This window comes from Myotis brandtii, unplaced genomic scaffold, assembly GCF_000412655.1.
Source record: "Myotis brandtii unplaced genomic scaffold, ASM41265v1 scaffold53, whole genome shotgun sequence".
Lineage (NCBI taxonomy): Eukaryota > Metazoa > Chordata > Mammalia > Chiroptera > Vespertilionidae > Myotis > Myotis brandtii.
The window spans coordinates 3,777,838-3,797,665 of record NW_005369942.1 but is presented as its reverse complement, the minus strand read 5'-3'; the positions used below and the strand labels follow the sequence as shown (position 1 = coordinate 3,797,665).

Below are 19,828 nucleotides of genomic sequence, written 5' to 3'. Positions count from 1 at the left end.
CCAGGGGAGTGGGCCTAAGCCAGCAAGTGGTCATCCCCTGAGGGGTCCCAGACTGCGAGAGGGCACAGACTGGGTTGAGGGACCCTTCCGAGTGCACAAATTTTTGTGCACTGGGCCTCTAGTCTATATATATAAAAGCCTAAGCGACCATTATGACTGAATGACTGGAACAACTGGTTGTCCAGTCACTATGACAAGCATTGACCACCAGGGGGCAGATGCTTAACGCAGGAGCTGCCCCCTGGTGGTCAGTGCACTCCTACAGCCAACCTCCGGTGGCCCCTCCCCCTGGCCATCCCCCCTATTGGCCCCAATCAGAGGGGCCGGCTGGCCAACCTCCCCTGGCCCTTCCCCCCTGCCAGCCAGCCCCCCCGATAGGCCCCGATCACCAGCCAGGCCAAGGGACCCCACTCATGCAGATTTTGTGCACCGGGCCTCTAGTTAAGAAATAATAATACAACAATAAACTCCATGTTTTACGTACTCACAACTCTAAATGTACTTTTGCCCACCCCAGTGTGTGTGTGTGTGTGTGTGTGTGTGTGTGTATACTGGTAATATACCCTTCTTGAGGATGACTATATGTTTAGCTCAGCTAGTACTATTGACTGATAGTTTAGGCATGTATCTAAACACCCATTCCCACATGGCAGTCTAAGGGTATTTAAACATATACTTTTATCAGAGGCTGAGCATGTATTGAGGTTAAAACAAATATGAAATATAGCATAGGCTAATCACTACCCACTAAATCACATACAAAAAATATTGATTTTAGAAATTTTACAATTATTGCTTTCTGCACAAGTAGTCTTTTCTGTGCTGGAGGATGTCATATCTAGGCCAGTGCTTCCTTGCATTTCTGTCCTAAATTGCAGGATTCCTACTCAATCCTAAATATGCAATTTTTTATAAATGAGGTCACTAAAATATTTGTTTATTTATCATCAAAAGCTTAACATTTATCTCTCTCCCAAATTCAAAGTTTGCGTAACAGGACTAAATGTAATACTTTTTTTAGGAAAAATACTTTTTAATTACAGCTTGATAAACAATGATGAAAAATAATACACATTTTTATTTTTCTAAACAAACTTTGGCATTCCTGTTTCAAATTTTAAAATATTTTTCTCTTATACAAGAATTCAATTTCACTATTGAATTTTTGTTACTTCACTAAAAAGACATACCTATAAATTAGAGAGCAAAATTAGGAAAAAGGATAATGCTTATGTCAAAAATTTTCAATGGTAATATTACTTTCTTCCTGGTTTGAAAATGTCTTTTTTAAAGGAATGCTATTGCAATTCATTCTTTAAATATTTTATTTTATCATAAATGAAATTACTATTCATAAATATCCACTAAGGTGTCTAAATTAATACATATCATTAAGTCAATATACACAAAATCATCCTCAATTGTAACACATAAAATTGTTCCTATAAGCTCTAGATTATTTGAGGCATATGAAAATCTTCCACAAGTATTTAACTTCAAATCACCACGACAAAGGAAATAATAAATAAAAGTCTCTATCTGAAGATCTCACTTCCTTGAAATTTATTATGATCCTGTTTTTAAACAATTATGAAAAACGTATTTGAAACTGAGTAAATTGACTACATGTTTTTTATGACATACTCCCAACCATTAAAACAAAAGTAAAGGAGTACTATATTTTAGGAAATAAAAGAGGGTAATATAAAGCGCTCACAAGCAAAAGGAAAGATAAAAGAGACATGGTCAGTTAATGAATGTCAATACATTTTGGGGCAGATGGAAATCAGCTAGAGGAGGAATGACTGACATAGCAAGGTTTAGGTGCCGACAACACAATAGGCTAACAACGTAGTTTTTGAGATGGAATTAGGTTTGTGCAAACGGTTCTTGAAAGGCACAGCAGAACTTAGAGTAAGCAGGCCAGCGGTACCATAGTCCCTCCCTTGTCCTCAGTTTCACTTTCCATAGTTTGTAATAGTTCTCTGCATTTAAATATTTTTAATTATATGTCTAGATGATCCAGAAAATCACCTCACCTCCTTATTTTAGAAAGTGAACACAGATTTGTTTATTTCTTACACTCCCTACCCCCAGATTTTATGTATTTCAGCTCCGCTTTTAACACCTCCTGGCATAGGATAAATTAATAGTGATAACATACAATTATAATACCATTATCCCATTTGAGGAGGTACTAAAAACAGACATGCCTCTCTTTAATTTTTAGTGGCAACATCATTGGCAAATTGGCACAATTTTTGAACAAAACGAATCACTGTGACTTGCTAAGAGTTACATAACTATTTTTTTTTTGCAATAATGTGAAATATACACTCTGAGGAATATGCACATAAGACATATCTAGATCAAACTTACTTAAGAACATGGACACTTTATTGCATTTATTTTTCTTAAGAGGAAAATATAATTGAATGTATTATATGGCTGGTACAGAGTCTTTGAGTCATTAAAGGGGACAATGATCAATGGCCATCTTGGCCAATCCTTTTCTGTGGTCTCCAGTGCGATGACTAGATGTGGTCATCATAATAAATAACATTTCTTGTCCTGTACTGAGCCACAGCTTATGGATTCTTATTGCAGTGATAAGAGTGAATCTACAGAGTATGCTGTGAACTTTACCTGAAACTAGAAATCCAGAAATATCACTCCAGGACAAATCATCTCTACCCATTGCCTACACCCTGAGTCCCATCATTCCGGTGATATACAGCATGTTGATCTCTAAACCAGAATCTGCCCTGGAGGCAATAAGCATAATGGTTTCATTTTGCTGCATCTCTCTGGAGCCAAATTTTAACCATTCTTAATGTGCAATTTTGCAGACTCAGGTACTGAAAAGGTTGACAAAGTGGCAGGAAATAAAAGCACTAACATCAAAGCCCATATCTAACGATAGGAAGTTTACCCTGAAGACTTGAATGCCTTCAAGGGAGAATGTCAGAGTAATTGGGAGATTTTTTGAGGCATATACTGTAATGGAAATAAAAGAGAGAGAGAGTGATATTCAGTGCAGTGCTGGGGTTTTCTGTTTGGCGCATCATTTTTACAGCATTGTGCACTATTGGACAGTATTGTCCTCAGTGAATTTTTTTTCTTGCAAATTTTTGTGTTAGATAGAAATTCACAACTCTGAGACTTTTATTTGTGAATGTAGCTTCTGATATGAAAGTTTTGATTTTGGAAACTGAGCCAGAAGGAAAAAATAATGCCCCAAAGGCTTATTTTTCCAGTTCTAACTCGGGAGTCTTTAAAAAATAGAATAATATAGAGGCAAAGCACAAGGGTTTCCATATTGAAAAATAAAGCCTCCATCCGCTAAAGGTGTCAAATATTTTATAGTGTAACTAGAGGCCCAGTGCACAAAATTTGTGCATGGGTGGGGAGTCCCTCAGCCCACTCTCTCGCAATCACAGACTGCTGGCACCTAACCACTTGCCTGCCTGCCTCATTGCCCCTAACCACTCGCCTGCCTGCCTGATCACCCCTAACCACTCCACTGCCTGCCTGATTGCTCCTAACTGCCTCTTCCTCGGCCCCTGCTGCCATGGCTTCATTCGAAAGGACATCTGGAATGAAATATGGAAGGTCGTTCAGCTGTCTGGTCTAATTAGCATATTATACTTTTATTATAAATATTTATTCACTTAGTAAACATTGAACTCATAAAATGAATAAGATGTAAACTCTCAAGGAACTGACAAATTAATGAAGCCTAATAAATGTTTATCCAATAATTTCAAGACACAATGGAAAAAGACAGCAATAAGAGAAGTACAAATGCAGATCTATGACATTCCAGTATTTGTATACATGTAAAAATTATTTTTACCTAGGTAATCTGAAACAGTTTATGAAAGAGGCAGACAGTGAATTAATCCTTTAGGCAAATGAATAGCCATCATTAACTCTTGACACACACATATAGCAAATATGTCCATGAGGCTCATATACGGCCAGCACAGTTCTCATCCAGAGAGGGTTTCCCATCTCTGTTGAAAATTGCACGAGCCTTTCTCTCCTGTCCATCTAGCCTGTGTCAGTTAGTCACCCACATAAAGTAGAATAAAATCCAAACTTTTCAACAAGGCCTCACAGGGTTTTTATGTTTTTTACAATAAGCTAGGTCTTTTGCATCTGTTTTCCTATTCATTCTTTTACTCTGCTACTCTTTTATTTACAAAACTAGTTCCTTTTCTCATTCAAATGTCTACTCAATTTAGAAATCTTTCTTGGAATCCACCATAAATGACCCTCCCCTCCTTCCACCCTAGTTGCACTTTATTGCATAATTCAGATTTACTCTTATTAAAACCATTAGAGGCCCAGTGCGTGAAATTCATGCACGGGTAGCGTCCCTAGGCCTGGCCAACAATCAGGGCCTATCTGCGGGGTGACCGGTGGGGAAGTTGGGAACCCCCGCTGGCACCCGCCTTGGTTGGCCTGGCATCGCCTCCTTGCTGGCACTGCCCCCACCACCGCAGCCAGTTGCCTCCCTCTGCGGTATGACCAGTGGGGCGATTAGGCACCCCCTCCCCAAATGGCACTCGCCTTGGCTGGCCTGGGGCCTGGGAGCTTGGGGCAACTCCTGTATTGAGCATCTGCCCCCTGGTTGCTATGCACATTATAGCGACTGGTCATTCCACTGGTCATTCTGCCATTCGGTCAATTTGCATATTAGGCTTTTATTATATAGAATATGATAAAAAACCCAATCCAATTAAAAATGAGGAAAGAACCTGAGTAGACACATCTCCAAAGAGAACATACATATGAAAAGATGCTTAACGTCACTAATAATCAGAGATATGCAAGTTAAAAGCACAATAAGGTATCACCTCACAACACTCCGAATGGCTACCATCAATAAATCAACAAACAACAAGTGATGGCCAGGATGTGAAGAAAAGAGAACCTTCATGCACTGCTGGTGGGAATGCAGATTAGCACAGCCACTGTGGAAAACAGTATGGATGTTCCTCAAAAAAGTAAAAATGGAACTGCCTTATGACCCTGAGATTCTACTTCTGGGAATATATCTGAAGAAACCCAAAACACTAATTTGAAAGGATATATGTGCCCCTATGTTCACTGCAGCATTATTTACAATAGCCAAGATTTGGAAGCTGCCCAAGTGTCCATCATTGGATAAAAGGTGGTGGTACATGTATACAATGGAACTTACTTGGTCATTAAAAAGAGTAAAATTTTACTATTTGTGACAGCATAAACAGACCTAGAAGCTATTTTGCTCTGTGAAATAAGTCAGTCAGAGAAAGACATATAATACATGATTCCAGTTATATGTAGAATCTGGAGAACAATATAAAGGAACAAACAAAACAGAAACAAATTCATAGATATAGAGAACAGACTGGTGGATGCCAGAGGGGGACTGGCTGATGTGAAAATTAGGTGACAGGATTGAGAAGTACATATTGGTAGTTACAAAATAGTCATGAGCATGTACAATTATTTATCTTTTTCATTTAATTGCCTGTTGATTATATCTACCAATGTAGGATGACAGTTTTATTAGTTTAGGACTTCTGTCTGTTCTTTGCATTGCAACAGTATAGGATACAGAATATTTGTTTAGTGACTATATATCTGCATATCTCCCCACTCACCTTTTTTTTTTCAGCTGTTGAATTCCCCACCTTCCAGTCTGTCCATGCATAAAAGATTTCTTGCTTAAACAATAAGTGTTTAAAAATATCCATTTGAAGAAAAGTTTGGAACAACCAAATCTGAGAAGAATAAAAGGAATATGGCTATAGCTGGTGGTTAGAGTGTTGACCCATAGACTGAAGGGTCATGGGTTCGATTCTGGACAAGGGCATGAACCTCAGTTGCAGGTTAAATCCCTGGTCCTGGTTGGGGCATGTGCGGGAGGCAACCAATCAATGTATCTTTCTCACATCAAGATTTCTCTCTCTGTGTCTCTCCTCTTCCCTTCCACTCTAAAAAAGAAAAATCAATGGAAAAAATATCGTCAGGTGAGGATTAACAAAACAAAACAAACAAACAAAAAAGGAATATGAAGCTGATAAATAAACCTCATCTTCCTGAACAAGATGAGGTGCAACGCAACAGAAAAGGCTGTGGTCTTTGTGTCAATCATACTGGGTTTGAATTTTACCTATGCTGTGCGATTTGAAAAAGTTGTGCTCTTTGAAACTCCATCTCTCATGTGAAAAAGGAAAATGTATAATAACACCTTTTCCAGCTGTGAGAATTAACTGAATTAATTTACATGAAAGGATATATTTAAAAGCTTTCTGATACATAGTTGATATTCAATAAATATTTTCTTCTTTCTTTGCTCTTTTGCCTTATTTTCCCTCAGGCTAATCAAAGTTCCAAACTAGAGTCAGAGTTCTAATTTGCATTAAGCCTACAGGGTGGTGTCTGATAAAAGCCTGAAGGGAAACCATTTTGCCTTGGGCCTCACAGGCAAGTATTATTTGAGATGACTGCCATAGAAATGCCGTAGTTATAAATGCAAATGCGAGAGGGAATGTTCATTAAATTAAGGTCTACATCTTAATTTAGGAAAGCTAATTGATTTGTGAAGAAAAAAGCTACTTCTTGAATGTCTGGTTTTGGAAGATGTAATGCAAGGGTAAAAATGTTTAAAGAAATAATCAATATACTTAAGATTTCAAATGTATTTTCATGCAGTAAAATAACTATATTTTCTTTTCCTTATTTTATGATCTTCCATATATTTGAATATATTACCTTTTTATTATAATGTAATGTTTTTGTTTGCTCCTTATCTTTTTAATCAATCAACCTTAAAAGACATTTACTATATCAAAAAATAAACTCTTTTGGATCTATTTATTTTCACATTCATTTATTGGTTTTCATTAATTTATTATCATTTTTCTTTTTCTACCTTTGGTTTTCTCTACTTTTCTTGCTATTCTTATTGTTGTTGTAATTCTTAAATTTATTAAGATAAGTACTAAGAACTTATCTTCAATAATGTTGGAATGATGTAATTAAAACAAGATCTCACAACTACAAAACACCTCCACAAAGGTGAAAGAGAAAGAAAACTTATTTTTGAATGAGCATTAAACCATAATGTGATGTGGCTTACAAGTAATCCAATAAGAGATTGCATGAAGGAAGTCTCACAAGTTAAGAAGATATTGAGGAGACAAAAGGAAGCTAGTAGAGATAAGGGCAGGACCACGGAAGGGAAAATAAAACCTGGTAACCCAGGTAGGTGGAGTTACTAAGTCACCCCAACTGGATGGGGAAGGAAGGGGCACCAGAGGCATGAACTTAAAAATGTTTGACTATTGCTAAGGCAGGAAGCTTGCAGATAACCAATCATAAGGCAGTAAGATGTATAAACCAATCCCAAGGATGTTGTTAAGGCAAAATTTTTTGATAGGACCAATCAGGAACTAACAAGCATATATACAAAGAAGCACTTCCTCCTCTCTCTCCTCTTCGAGCTAGAATCTTGGATTGATGGCAGGAGATACATTCCCCTGTGCCCACATGAACTAATAGACTTTGATTAGCTTGGAGGCTGAACTACTCCCAACCCTACCATGAAAAGGAAGCTCTGGACACTGGCCTGCTCCTGGAACCCTAGATGCACCGTTCCCAGGACTGGCTTCTCTCAATAAACTTAGGTTCCGCTAATGGTTTTGGTCCACAACTTCACTCTTTGATTTTGAGAGACAACAAACTTGGACTCAAACACCGCACATTTTGGTTTCAATATGACCCATTACCTATGTGTCCTTAAGATAAATAATAACTGATTCTCAAGTAAAAGGAATTGACAGCACCATTTGTCACAGGCAGTTTCTCTAGATTCACCTGGTAATTGGGATGCCCACCTGTGTTCACTAATTGGCTTACATTTGAAGGAAAAAGGAGTTCGACTGGGAGACCAGGAATTCTATCGCTAGCTATGATATGTGCTAACCACCAGGGGTGGCGCAGAATGAAGGAAGGCCCTGGCCAGCAGCCAGAAGGCCATGGTTGGCCCTGATTGCAGTCCAGGCCTAGGGACCTTACCCGTGCATGAATTTCATGCACCGGGCCTCTCATAAAAATATAATCTCTGTGACTAGAGGTCATTTTGCAATTAGGAGGGAGGTGCCTATGGAAGTTAGGGGGATTAGGGCTTCGTTTTCCTTAATGATTACAGTACCAAGAAATGGTCCTGGAGAAAGACTTTTCCTGGCTTGTAAATCTGGCAAGAGGCTCATTTTACTTTTAAAAAGATTTCCATACATTTCAAAGAGACAAAGACAGAATTTACCATTACATGTTTTCTAATGTAAATGCTCTAAGAAAAGGGAGGGTAGAGGATGTCTCTTCCTTTATTTTCAACAGGGAAAATTAGCCTCTTGTTTTTAATTTGGACTTGCTCTTATAAATGAAAACTTTTCTAGGCTCTAAGATTCTGTTCAGATTTGGCTTTGTCAGAGGCCTGACTCTTTATCTCCAACCATTAGCATATTCAGCCTCCGGTGAGAAACATTAATTGGGTTAGAGCTAAGAAATACTGGTATCATGGACTCACTGGAGCTTCCATCGTCCCAGCATTACTGAAATGGACACAAGAAAAAGAAGAAGTGGGATTCACAAATTACCGTGGTGGAACAGACCAGAAAAGTTTCTAGAGAGTTATCATTAAAAGAGCATGAGGTTGTGGTCCATAGTCTAATACAAAGGAGAGAGCCTGCTACCTGATTTTTTTTAGCAAGGACCACGCCTTGTGGGATTCTGATTCAATTGTGCTTCAGTACCCACTTTGAGAAACACTCCATTGATGCTAAGAACTTGGGAAGATGGAACATGCATAACTGTCTCAGAAACATTCATCTGATGGCAGAAGGTGGGAGATTGGGAATGAAAGAGCAAATTTTGAATTAAAGCAAGAAAAATCTAGGCTTAAAAACTGGTAAAATATGTTCATATTCATGCCATAACAGATTAAAAATGTGACAAAAATGACCCATTGAAATGTTTATCCCTCATCATTACCTCTCTAGCATTTGACAAGGGATAATATTATCTTTTCAAACATTCCCCTTCAACTTTGAATACTTTAACTGTATGCTTACATTTTATCAGTTCTTTTTTTTAGTTTTTTTTAATTGCTTCTTTTATATTCCTTGTTCCTAAACATAGGATCATTAAACTGGCTTTGGCTGTTCTTCTTCTCAATTTCTCCCTCAGAATGATGATAGCCAATCATAAATTAATTTTCTACCAATAAGATTTTGTGTGACATTCATCGATGTCATTGTCATAGCCTCAGCCACCATCCGTTTTTTTTGACTCTGCTGGAGAGCACATAGTGGTGGTTCTAGGAGGAATGCTCAGGCAGTCAAATATATCGCTGATGCATCTGACCCCCTGGGAAGCAAGGAATAGGAGTGGGGTGGCTTATAACACAACCCTCAAATCCATGATAAAGTGAAAACAATGTGGGTTGATTTGGGAAGAGCTTTCAAGCGCTGTGGAAGAAGAGGTGTACATGAACTAGGAATCTCTATATATAAAAGCCAAGTGACGGGAACGACCAGAACGATTGGTTGCTATGATGTGCACTGCGGCCTGCCAACCGGCCTAGTCAGGGGCAGGCTGGCTGGCCAACCTCCAGCATCCCTTCCCCCTGGTCGGCCTGGCCCCAATCAGCCCCTGATCGGGGCAGGCCAGCCGGACCCCACTTGTGCATGAATTCGTGCACCAGGCCTCTAGTCTAAAAGAAATGTTAAATTAAGAGCTTCCATAAAAGAGGACAGAATACTGCATTGGTAGGGTTGCTGTAGTGGAAATGTAAATAATACAAAAAAAGGAACCTTGAAAGAAGTTTAAGTATCAGAGCCTTTCAATGCTTAGACTACCAAGCATATTGCTAGGTCTGATCAAATCATTGAACTGATACCTCCTCCTCTGGGAACTGACCTTTAGACCACATCACAACCCACATTCCCTTTTGCTTGGACCACATTCCACTTGCTAATACCATTATCCTTGCCCTCCAGACCTTCCCAGGATCCAGACCCGCCAGCGAATTCTTTACCCAGAAAAAGCCTGCCTCTTTAGAGTTCTTTAAAATCTCTGACTCCGCATCCCTGGGTGCTGGTACCATTTTGGGGCTCAGCCCATCTGGGTTTCCAGATGATCTAATGAATTTATAATTCTTTACAACTTTTGTCCTCGTGCATTCCTCCTTGGGTGATCCTAACAGGTGTGATCTGTAAACTGTCTATAATTGGGTGATCTACAGAATGTTTACACGATTCTGTAGATCACCCAAATATTAGGAATCTGTAATTCTTAACAGCAAAATAATTTAGAGATTTTATGCATATTTGATATATTTCCTTAAGGCAGTGTAAATATTAACCTTGATTAATAACTTTATTTATAAATCTTATACTAGACTGAATTTGATTCTTCCCAACATTGCCTACAGAATAGTAATTTAAAGTTTCTATTGATGGGGTGGATTGGGAGTGTTTTAGCACCTGATTTTCACTCTCATTCTCTGGGAATCAGGGCCTCAAACAGTAGCAGAATAGCATCCTCCCCTTGTCCAAAAGACTCATCACTGTCCTCACACAGTAGCACAGAATCAGGCATTTAGGAGCGTCAAGAGTCACTGGTCTTTCCTTTTTAACTTTTATACTGACTGCAGTATGTAAATGTTGCAACCGTACATGGCTATTTTTTCTATTTTAATCATAAAACAATCAGTTTAGCTCACCTGCTTACTTACTTACGTTTTGATCTCTTTGTTCTTTTATTTCTATTTCTAATCCTTTACTAATATGCAGTTTTTGCCTTTCAAATTCCTGAAACTTACTTAGAAACTGAATTTTAAGCCGCTATACTGATAACGCCTTCCATTATTGAATATGCTCTTAGCACAACTTAGCACATGAAGGACTTCAGTCTGTGCCAGAAATGAGAATCATTGCAAGAGGAAATATCATTATGCAACATACAAAATATGCGATGCTTTAGATTATTGTGCTATGTTTTGAAGAAAGGTAGAGGAGGACTTAGCTAAAGAAGAGATGAAACTTTGGTGCTAGTACTAAGAATTTGTATTTTTCTTGAAGTATTTGGTTACTGCTGCAATGCCCAGGCTCAAACCACAAATACTATTAGCAACCTGGCAAGTGGGTGTTGGTCTTATATTGTGATTGGTACTTATATCAGAGGAAACTGACAATGTGAAAATGTGTATTCGAGTGGGAAATAAATATAAAATTAGTCCATTAATGACTCTTGAGAATATATATAAAACCAATATATATATTGGTTTCAAAGAGGAAGGGAGAGGGAAAGAGATAGAAATATCAATGATGAGAGAGAATCATTGATCGGCTGCCTCCTGCATGCCCCCCACTGAGGATTGAGCCTGCAACCTGGGCATGTGCCCTTGACTGGAATAGAACCTGGGACCCTTCAGTCCACAGACTGACACTCCATTTACTGAGTCAAACCATCTAGGGATTGAGAATTTTCAATTGCTGCTAAATCACAGGCAAGATGCAGATGTATTTGGAATGTGGGGGGTTTGCAAACAATTGTTCTTAAATAGTATTGGACTGGTCTTTCTGTTTTTCTGCTTATTCTCTTTTCAGAAAGAGACACCAGTCACTTTATGAACCCTATCAGTTTGGGTATTTGACTCTCTTTCCTTTTGGGAACCCAGTCACAAGTTTTTGAGGTCTCTTAGCACTATTTCTTTTATTCCCCTCCCCCTGCCTGCTAATCCTTAATGTGACCCTCTTTTCCTATTTTCTTACTTTAGTTATTCCTCTATTCAGCAGAAAGCATTCCGGTCTTCCAATCTGCCTTAAGTGAGCATCAGTAATTCATTTATTCTTTCATAAATATTTATTGCATTTTTTCTCTGTACCAGTTCTTGCGCTAAAAAGTGAGAATACATATTGAACCAAGACTCACATGATCCCTATTCTTAGAGCTTAGAGTTCTTTGGAGGAGAAAAATGTTAAGCGTGTAATATCTACAAAGTGTGATAAGTGTTCGGATGGGAGAGAACAAGTATCTTCATGACATTTAACAGGTAGAACGTGTCTTGTTAAGGAGTTGAAGAAGGCCTCCTGAACAAATATATGTTTAAGGTAAAACGTGAAGGATGTTTTGGAAAGAGATGTAGACAGTATATTAAGTGTAGGAAACCCTTGAAAATGCCTTCAGATGTGGTTAGATTAGTATATTTGAAGAGCACTAATACAGCAACTTAACTTTATTTGAAAACAAATGAGAAGCTGTTAAAAGGTTAACGATTAAAATGATAGGATTGGATGTGGATATGGAGATGGTTTGGAGACAGAATGATAAGAAGAAATGAACAGCTTCTCCTATGGTATCAACATTCACATACCTCAGATTCTTGCTCACACTGTTACTTGCCGATATTTACTGCCCCATCTTCTTGTGACTAGAAAAAATCAACCTTTTTTTAGAGGCTGCAGCCATTGGCCACAGATGTTCAGCTCTAAAGGAAGTCATTAAAGGTTGTCAACTGAAGGAGCATTTTAAAAAAACAACAACATTTCTTGGGGTCTCACTTGTGTTTTTAGCTCTAATTCTATATTGAATCTATATTTCTAGGTCATGATGAATTTTAAAATCAATGTGTTCACAACTGAATCACAGAAGCATAGAATTCTAGGAAACATTTTTTTCTTCTTGTTTTCTTAAAATAATCTATATCTGACACTTCAGAATCATGTTTAACTTTCTCTTCTATTTTTACTATCATAGTTCCAGCCCTCCTTAACTTTTCTCAGAAACATTATCTGTCTAACCCATTTCTATGCTTTTATCTGCACCAGATTTATATTAAGAACTTTAAAGCATGAATCTGATTATGCTGCTCATGTCCAAAAAAATCTTGATGAGCTCATACTTGGCTATAGGACAAATAAAACAATATTTAAACTCCACGTGAAACAATCTTTAACCTACCAATATCTACTCAACAATATCCAAATAATTACTTAGCACTTTTCTGTGTTCTAAGACCAGAATATTCCTCCATGGGTTAGCTTTTGCTTTTGCCACAACTTGGAATTCTCTCCCTAATTCGCTTCTGCAGGTCTAAACATTGCTTATCTTTCTAGCCAACACTCAAATGCTGCCTAATTTATGATTCTCAAAGCCAGCATATACCTTGATAAAATTAAATTGGTGAGAGAGAAAAATAATCACATGCAAAGCATGGCAAAGAAATTCAGCCCTAGCCGGTTTGGCTCAGTGGATAGAGCGTTGGCCTGCGAACTGAAAGGTCCCAGGTTCAATTCTGGTCAAGGGCACATACCCGGGTTGTGGGCTTAATTCCCAGTGGGGGACTTGCAGGAGGCAGCCGATCCATGATTCTCTCTCATCATGGATGTTTCTATCTCTCTCTCCCTCTTCCTCTCTGAAATCAATATATATTTATAAATTTAGGATATCACTGAACAGCATTAATATTGCTGTTAATAAGTATAAAACAACAAAAAAGCAAAGAAACTACTGTGAAACTACTTATATGTTTTCAGCAATTCTGCCCTTCATTCTAAGAATCAGAGAATCACTTCAATAAATATTTAAGTGCATAATATCTACAAAACTAATAAATATTAAGTCAATAGATACATGACATTAAAACATTTGCTTTGAATTGATACAAAAATATTAGAAACATGCAGTTGTATTTGTTTACCTTGATTCTAAAAGATCTTAAAGAAGAAGAAAGAACTACATCTATCACTTGAAGTTGTGAAAGTAAAACTATAATAAAGCAGCAGAAAGAACAAAATGGTGTTTGGATTGACAAGAAAACACAGTGGTGAAAATTGAAGGAAACTTTTAAAAGATGAAGGATCTAACACAAACCACACAATCTAGCTGCAAAAACATTTAATTCATTTTTGTTGGAAAACAGAGTCTAGAGTCACTGTTGTCCTCTTTTGAACTTGCAGTGGTGCCAGGATGTCTTGAAGTTGGTCCTGAGTTCAGTAAACCATTTATTTTGGCTAACACAAAATGCTTTCCTGAATTTCTGCAATTGGCATAAGTAGTTCTGGAAAACTAATAGACACTGTATGTGTGTGCATATACACATATGTGTGTGTGTGTATACTAATTTTACTAAAATGAAAGTACATACACACATACAAATACACACATGTACATTTATTTTTCTCTTTTTATAATGCATGTGTGGAAAAAATATATATTAAAAATTATGTCTTTCACATGTGAAATATGCATCTTAAATATAGAAAAATCACATTGTAAAATAATTTTGTTTGGTTATAATCATGATAACATTATTTAATCTTAAAAATAAATCACAGTTTTAAAATTAATGGCAACACAATGCTTTGAAATGCTCCTTAAAATGTGTCCTATTATCCAGTGACTATTTAATGTACTAATATACATCATAGATGTGAAAGATATTATAACTTACTTTTTTCTATTTTGAAATAATATAAAACAATAGAGAAACATTTCTAGAAGAACTGCAGTAGTTAAGTATAATAACATAATTCACTGTACTGGGATACATTCCAGAAAAAAAATCTGAAGAGCTTTTCAATCTAATAAATTTATTCTAATGCCTTTTTCTTTTTGGTAAGTGTTCACTAATTTTGGAGGCTATCAGCAGTTTAAGACACTTGAAAAAATTTAAACAGGATAATTCACAATGTAATCATGGCTACTTAAGGTCTCATATAATCATGCTGTCAGTCATCACAACACATACTCATTCAGGAGAGCTCAGTATCAGTAGCGCTGGGTGAGAATCAGTCCAATTTTTCTCTTTGCAACCAGACATAAATAACAGCCCATACAAATTTAGGAGTGAGAAGACATTTTAAACACTTTCTCTGAGATAATCTCTTGAGCTAGGTAGTTTATGCCAACCATTTAAGGGGGAAAATAAAAAGGATTCTTCCTATAAGTAAAATCCATGATCACCAGTTTTATAATACAGTATTAGTAGATTTTGCTATGCAGAATTGTTCATTGAAAGCATTTTAAAATAAAGAAATGAAATAACAACATACATGTTGCACTGGAATGTTCATGTGAGATGAAACTTTCCAAATAAGGTCATTTTCTTTGATTAAGCATATTTCTTAACTTTACTTTCCCCAAATTCAGAAGTGTTAGCTGTTAAGACCTAAAGAGCTTTTACATACCATAGATGTATAACAAATCGACCAATCGGCCAATCTATTACAAAGATCTATATGGCATTGAAATATTTATTTAACATCTTCTACCACTCAGATACTGTGCTATGTGCTGAGGAAACTATTTAAACACTTACTTATAACACATATATGTTTAAATATTTACATGTTATATTTATAAGATAAATACATTTATAAGTAAAATATCTAAAATATTTTTGTAAATAGGCTCTAAAAATGTCAATACTATGCTAATTTTCAATTCTGTGTTGTTAGTTATCACACACACACACACACACACACACACCAAATTGATGGCATAAACACCAAAATGATGACCAAGAATGATACCTGACTGCTTACTTTCAAGTTAAAATGTGATGGAGTATTTTTATTTAGTTAGTAGTTGTTTATTTATTTAGCAGCCCCACACTACTATATAAGCTCTATTTACAATAGAACCTACAAACTGACAACAAAAATAAAAATGAAATTGAAGCAGAGGTTGTGGAGTGGCTTGCCCAGCATCTGTCTTCCCTTCTGGTGTATCTCTCTAGAACCACAGGCTTCTCCTTAGACCCAAGCCTTTACAGCAGTCCCCAAGTCCTTCCAATAAATTGGTTTGCCCCTAATCTATATAATAAAAACCCAGGGTCCACCGAAGGCTCCACCAGACCAGAAGTCAGTGCTGGGTTGCCTTGGGGACCCAGCACTGCCTGCCACTGATGCGGTGCCCCAACCCAGCACTGACTGCCAAGGGGACTGCAGATCAGGCCTGGAGAGAGGCCTGCAGAGAAAGAGGCAGGGTGTGATCTGTAGCCTCTGTGGCAGCCTTTGATTAGAACTTCCCTCTCTTTCTTTCCCGGCCTTTCCAACAGCCAGGCCTCCATTTCTCTCCAGGCCTCCACCTGGCTGCTAATCAGCCTCTCCTTTCTGAGCAGGCCCTTTGATAGGCCCAGAGACGCTGACTGGCATAGAAACTGACCAATCAGAATCAAATTGGCTGGCAGAGGAGGGCAGTTGGGGGAGAGATCAGACTGTCAGGGGAGGGCAATTAGGGGTGATCAGGCAGGCAGAGACAGTTAGGGGTGATCAGGCCAACAGGAGAGAGCAGTTAAGGGCAAGATCAGGCCAGCAGGGGAGGGCAGTTAGGGACGATCAGGCAGGCAGGCAGGTGAGTGGTTAGGAGCCAGTGGTCCCAAATTGTGAGGGATGTCTGACTGCTGATTTACCAGTAGTCAGACATCCCCCAAGGGGTTCCCGATTGGATAGGGCAGAGAGGTTAGGGATGATCAGGCAGGCAGGCAGAGGGGTTAGGGGCAATCAGGCAGGCAGGCAGGTGAATGGTTAGGAGCCAGTGGTCCCAGATTGTGAGAGGGATGTCCGGCTGCAGTTTAGGCCCGATCCCTGTGGGGGATCGGACATCCACCGAGGGGTTCCTGATTGGAGAGGGTGCAGGCTGGGCTGAGGGAACCCCCCCACCTCCATGCACGAATTTCATGCACAGGGCCTCTATTTTTAATATAAAATCATTTGCTGATGAAAGCAGTTTTGGTAGTTTCAGTTTTCTTAATCTGGCCCTAACTGGTATGTCATCCATCCAAACATAATTCTTTACAGTATGCAGCAGTTCAAATATGGACAAAATACTTCCCCAAACCAAGGTTTAAATAGTGGTTAACAGAGGGAACTAGAAGTGAAAAGTTTGACTTATCCTATATAATAAAAGGCAAATATGCAAATCAACTGAATGGCAGAACAACTGGTCACTATGATGCACACTGACCACCAGGGGGGCAGATGCTCTATGCAGGAGCTTCCCCTGGTGGTCAGTGTGCTCCCACAGGGGGGGGCGCCACTCAGCCAGAAGCTGGGCTCATGGCTGGGGAACCCAGCAGTGGTGGCGGGAGCCTCTCCTGCCTCTGTGGCAGTGCTAAGGATCCAACTGACGGCTCCCAGACTGTGGGAGGGTGCAGGCCAGGCTAAGGAAACCCCACCCCTGAGTGCATGAATTTTGTGCACTGGGCCTCTAGTATGTTCTAAAATACAGAAATGGCAAGGTACACAAATGAGTAATGCTATAATTGTAATAGTCCAACTTTTTATGTTGGGGAGTAAAAGTGTTTCAACTTAGCCTGGCCACAGTGGCTTAGTAGTTGAGTATCTACCTATGAACCAGGGAGGTCAGTTTTATTCTCAGTCGGACCTGGGTTGTGGGCTCAATCTCTGATCAGCTGATCAATGATTCTCTCTCATCATTGATGTTTCTAACTCTCTTAAATCAATAAAAATATATTTTAAAAAGTGTTTCAACTTAATAAATATAAAAAAATGAAATTTATTTCAAGAATTTACTCTTAACCTTATGTCTTTGAGGTTTAGTAAAAAAATAAGTATATAAACATAGCACATTATTTTGATAGCATCCTAGAATGTCTGTCTATTGATAGAGATATTGATATAAACATTCATATATATTCTAGTCCTGCTGCTTAAAATTCCATCTGTATGGAAATTTGTAACTTTATTCTCAAACTATTCTCCAAATGCCAGACTTGTTTATTCAAATGTCTGTTTGACATCTCTTTGGGTGTTTTGTAGGCATCTCAAATCCATCGAGAGCAACTATGCATCCCCGATTCTTCTGCCACCCACATGGTCTCTGCTTCAGGAAATATCACCACCGTTTGCCATCTGTACCCATCTTCCTTTTTACTCTCACCAGCAACATACATCTTATAAAAAAATATATATGTATTCTAAATTTTAGTATGTATTTTAGTTACGCCCACAGTTCTGACTGTTATGTAAGCAACATCATCTCTCCTTTAGATATTTCACAAGCCTTCTAAATAGCCCCTCTGCTTTTCCTCTCCCCCTCCATAAATTATAGCCTCTACACAGAAACTAGAAGGATTATCTAAAATATAATCACATCATAACATTGCTTTGCTTCATAATCTCCAATTACTTGGAATGAAATAACACTTGAAATAAAATCCAATGAACTTTATGTGACCTTGAGGGTCTGATATGCTTTGCTAATAGTAAATCATGTTGAGTATCTTTTCATACACTTAGTTGCCATGTGTGTATCTCCTTTGGTGAGGTGTCTATTCAGATCTTTTGCCCATGTATTAAATTGGGTTGTTTATTTGCTTATTTGGGGGATTTAAGAAGTTTTTTTTGAAAACATATTTTGGATATAACCAACCTAGGCTCATTTCCCCAGACCTTTCTCATTTCACTGTCCCCAGCTTTAATAAAGGTTCTCTAAAATTCAATAAAATAAAATAAAATTCAACTGACATTGGAACCACAGTCTACAAATGGTCAGTTGCAATGTTTGGCCAGATTTCCTACCAAAATAAATAAATAAATCTTTCTCCACAGGATTCAGACTAAACTGAGAGACTCAAATCATAATATGTAGTTTCCAGTGGTGACGGCCTCCCCAGGACAACCTGCCTCTCGCTAAGGATCTCCTTCACCCCTCTGCAGGAGAGAAGAGGAAACACAAGAAGCGCCTGGTGCAGAGCCCCGATTCCTGCTTCAGGGAAGTGAAGTGCCCAGGATGCTGTAAAGTCAGCACACGCTTTAGCCACGTGCGGACAGTAGTTCTGTGTGTTGGCTGCTCCACTGTCCTGTCAGCCTACAGGGAGGAAAGCAAGGCTCACAGAAGGAGTCTCCTTCAGAGGGAAGCAGCACGACAAGCACCACGAATCGAGATGATGGGGAACCATCCCGATAAACTCATTTCGGATACAAAAACAAACGCACACATGCATGAAAATAATGCGCAAAAGGTGCTCGACACAATCCCAAAGAGTGAACTGTCATAGAAACAAATAGTTGTATGGATTGTGAATATTAATTTAAGAAGCATCATGTTTATTTCCTCAGGACACATACCTGATCATGTTACAACACTGCGGAAGACTATGTAGTTTGTTTTTATTGCTGCTTAAAAACCTTTCAGACTGTGGTCCTTGACTGGGCTACACACCAGGTCATGTTTCCAGATCTTCCCTTTTTTTTCTCAGATGCTGTTGCTTATGTTTCTTTCAGTTTTCAGATGGACCGAATTATCTCTTAGCTTTTCATTTTCTAACATGGGCCTTCCCTGCTGGGACCATCATTTGTGCACCTCCCCTCCTTTGCTCTTGCTTTCAAATTGCTTTCCTGTAATTCTCCATTTGGACATCATGTTTGCAGGCATCTCACCCTACCCATTCTAGACCTAGCTGCTGCCATTTCTACACTTCCACTAGATAATATTCGTCCCTTTGTCAGGTTAGTTTTTATGCATGATTTTTAAAAGTGAAGATATTTCTCTTTATTATTCTATACCCGGAGCTTAGCGTATTGCTAGATAGACACTTGCTGTGTAAATTAACACATGAATGATTAATGAAGAGAAATCACAGTACTGATGACCAACTCTTAAAATTAAACTACTTTAGAAGTTTTAGATTTTCTATATGCATAAAAATAGTAATACAGTTTATTGTCCATTTTAATATGTTTTCAGAACTTAGAACCAAAAATAGATTTATTGTAGATGTTTTGAGGACATGGGAGAATTA

General features: G+C 38.3%; 1 pseudogene; it reads left to right on the top strand.

Annotated features, from left to right (window-relative positions):
- LOC102262312 overlaps positions 1-18,974 on the top strand; it is a 142,848-nt pseudogene extending 123,874 nt beyond the window's left edge.
- The last annotated feature ends 854 nt before the right edge of the window (positions 18,975-19,828 follow it).